Below are 3,851 nucleotides of genomic sequence, written 5' to 3'. Positions count from 1 at the left end.
GAGATCACAACCAGTTGGGGTGGAGAGAGGTGAGAAAACAAACACATAAGCTATTTTAATTAGTCTTCAATATGATCATTACTAAAAGAAAGGTTGAGCAGAGAAGGATGAAAAGGCACTCGGGGAGAGGGAACAGCAGGAACAAACTCAGAGGTATGTGAGCCCATGGAGTAGAGTGCGAAAAGGAAATGGTAAAGGATGGGACACAAAAGTTGGCTGGGACCAGATCTCCAAGGACCATCAGTGCCTTGCAAAGGAGTGGGGACTTTACCACAGAGGTCATGAGGAGACACTGAAGAGCTTAAATGGCAATTTCCTAAGATTATATCAGAAGGTAACAGAATATACATGTCTGGAGGCAGGGAGGCTGTTAAGAGAAGTTTACAAGACTCAGAGATCCTCAATGCTGGCCACATATTAGAAAGTAGGGAGTTTTCAAAAACATGCCTATTTGCCAACCCATCTCAGAGCATTTGAAACTAGTATCTGGAGGTGACCTCAGTCAATACAATGGTTTCAAAGTTCCCCCAGATGGCTCTAATGAACAGCCAGAGATGTGATCTCCAGGGACTCCACCAACAAGGGAGGAGAGGTGCCTATATTAAAGCAGTGATAATGGTGATAGAGAAAAAAAAGAAGAAAGAAGGGAGAAGACAGACTACAGAGGCATTTCTAATGTGGAATTTAAAAGGCTCTGGCTGAATGGATGTGAGAGTTGAGAGAGAGTAAAGAGAGGAGTTAGTTGTTGGTTGAATGGTGGCGTCTCTCACTGCCAATGGAGAACCGAAAAAAAGAAAGGTTTTGAGGAGAATGTTGATGAGTTGGGGCTCAAGCATATGGAATGTGAGGTCCTCGTAGGACATGTAAGGACATTGGACAACTGCACGTAGGACATTGGACAACTGCACGTATAGAAATGGAGTTGAGGTGAGAAGTGGAAGCAAAGAGAATCTATACGAAGAGATCTTTGATCAGATACTCCACTTGATGACCTTGCTCTTTGAGAGGTATAATTCTTCTAGATTCAGATTCAGATGGAACACACATTAACTCAGTACTTATTATGTGTCCAGAACTATTACCATGCCATGTACCATTTCCCAGGTGGTTGTGGAATAATGAAAAGGAATCACTTGGGAAAACTTACCTTTCAGAGACAAAGCTTCATAGTATCGATACAAATCTTAACGTTGGCTGTTCAGATGCCCAGGCCACGTGCCAGGCCGATGAAGTCAGAATCGCAGGTAGTAGGACCCAGGCAACAATATTTTCTAAAGCTCCCCAGGGGGTTCAGATGAGCAGTCAAGGTGGAGGACCACTGCTTTATAGAACTCTATTTCCAAAGCCCACTCACTTACATAACTGAAGACAGTGCCGGCCAGAACCTCCTAGCCTGGAAACCGGCACATGTGGGTGAAGCCCCTGGTTGTGCACAAAATGATCTGTTTCTGGAAATAATCCAAAAGTTTGGGGGATAATTTTAACCACTCACTATATTTTGCAGGCATATATTTCAAGTGCCTATTTGTATTGAATTCTTCACTTACCAAAGCATAAGCTATTGTAGACCCTAGTTAAAACAGCGGAGGGTACTGATTCCTTTTCTGAAAACAATGCTAAAATGTGGCCAGCTCTTACACTCAGAGATTCACTGTAACTTAATTCTGTTTTGGGGTTTTTTTTTTTGTTTTTTTTTGCGGTACGCGGGCCTCGCACTGCTGTGGCCTCTCCCGTTGTGGAGCACAGGCTCTAGACGCGCAGACCCTTCGGCCATGGCTCACGGGCGCAGCCGCTCTGTGGCATGTGGGACCTTCCCAGACCGGGGCACGAACCCGTGTCCCCTGCATCGGCAGGCGGACTCTCAACCACTGCGCCACCAGGGAAGCCCCTTAATTCTGTTTTGATCTTTATAATTTCTTTTTAAAAATCACATTGTATCTACCCTTTGCTCTATGAGTCTTGCAATGGCCTTTGGCCAAAAGCAATAAAATTCTGACCTGAAGATATATAATAAGGAATGCTCTGTTGTTCTTTCCCCAGCACCCTAATAAAAACCATAACACTGTGAGCAAAACTTTTTATACTCTTTTTATGACACCAAATCAGTGGCATTTCCCCAGGTTGATGGCAATGGTTTTTAAAACCTGGAAAAACAAGCACTGACACAGAATTTCCCTCTCTGCGCATTTCCCCCTTAGAACTGGACTTTGCCTAGGTCCTGCTGAAGGAAGGCATCCCTGAGCCCCTCTGTAATAAGTCTTCCCCAAGGCATTCACCCAATCCATAGCCAGTAAGCCAGGAATGCGGGATGCCAGGGCACATAACACACGCTACAATTAATACTGGCTAAGCCTTCTTGTAAGAGGGTTAGAGCTGAAATGGCTTTGGAGATCAATCTAACCCTGTCCTTATACACACGTCCAAATGAGGTCCAGAGAGGGCGGGGGCAAGGCCTTGCCCAAAGTCACACAGGATTAGAACGCAGTCCTCCTGAGGCCTCACGCCTCTTCTTTCTATTTGGCTCTAGGTGAATCCCAGACATCCAGAAAGATAGTGGGGCTTAGCTCGAGAAAGGAATTCATCCTCAAAATCTGAAATCTCTTCCGTCCCAGTGATGATGATCGTGATGATGATGGCCACTGCTAAATACGAAGCAGACAGTCCTGGGAAGGACCTCAAGCTTCTAGCCCTAATCCTACTACTCTCCCTTTAAAGCGACAGTCACCCCAACTCCACTGGACAAAACTCAGGCCTCAACCTGTGAACTGACCTACTTCCCAGGTGGCCGAAAGCTGATGCTCAGGCCCACTCTGCTAGTCTCATGACCTAATGACCTGGAGACCCCAGCAGAGCTGAAGGAGCTGGGGACTCTGCCACACACGAGTGGTGTCCTCTTGGTGAGTCACCACCTCTTAGAGTTTCAGCTTCCCCATCTGGAAAATGTGGAGAATAATAGCACCTGCTACAAAGGGTTGGAGGACCATACTAGAACAGTGGTTCTCCACTGGGGACAAATTTGCTACCCCCACTAGGGGACAATGGAGACATTTTTGGTTGTCATACTGGGCAGGGGGTGCTACAGGCATCTAGTGGATGGAGGTCAAGGACGCCACTCAATAGCCTACAAGGCACATGACACCTCCTAACAACAAAGTGTCATCCAACCCCAGACGTCAACAGGGCCGAAGCTAAGAAGCCCTGCGCTTGGCGCTATGTGCACAGCACTGAGCTCAGCTCCTGAACATGGAAGTGTTCAGCAAAGGACAGTCCCTTTCCCTTGGCGCCGACAGACAAGCTCTTGGTGTTTGGAGGACTTGCTTACAGAAACCAAACTCCCTGTTTGGTCTGCAGAAATTCTGTTTCTCGATCTGCACAGGCGAATGTTCAACTGAGTTTCCCAAACAAGGATTGTAGACTGCACTGATCAAATATATGTCCTAAAAAGCCATTTTGCCCCAAACGGAACCCAAATCAGCACAAATAAGCACCTCTACTAGTTTGCAACTGGGCAATTTCCTTGCTTTGTCACCCAATTTCTCTGTAAGACACATGGCCATGGCTGAAAACCCAGTCTGAAGAAAAACAGGACCCGGAAACTGGTAGGAGATCAGCTGGGGAAATCCTTCTCCAGATAAAACATACCTGAAGACAGACTCCACCGAGTTTCTCCATGGGAAGTTTTGACTCCACGGCCTCGGATTAAACACTGTGGTATTTGAAGCTAGAACTTCTGCTCGACTTGCCTTGAGCCACCACTATCAATTTTTTATTCATGTCTTCAAGGGATGTGTGTGTGTCTGTGTCTGTGTGTGTGTGTGTGTGTGTGTGTGTGTGTGTGTGTGTGTGTGTGT

The sequence above is a fragment of the Aethalodelphis obliquidens genome, unplaced genomic scaffold, assembly GCF_003676395.1.
Source record: "Aethalodelphis obliquidens isolate GAN/ISIS:26980383/991018 unplaced genomic scaffold, ASM367639v1 scaffold110, whole genome shotgun sequence".
NCBI lineage: Eukaryota > Metazoa > Chordata > Mammalia > Artiodactyla > Delphinidae > Aethalodelphis > Aethalodelphis obliquidens.
This window is presented reverse-complemented; position numbering follows the sequence as displayed.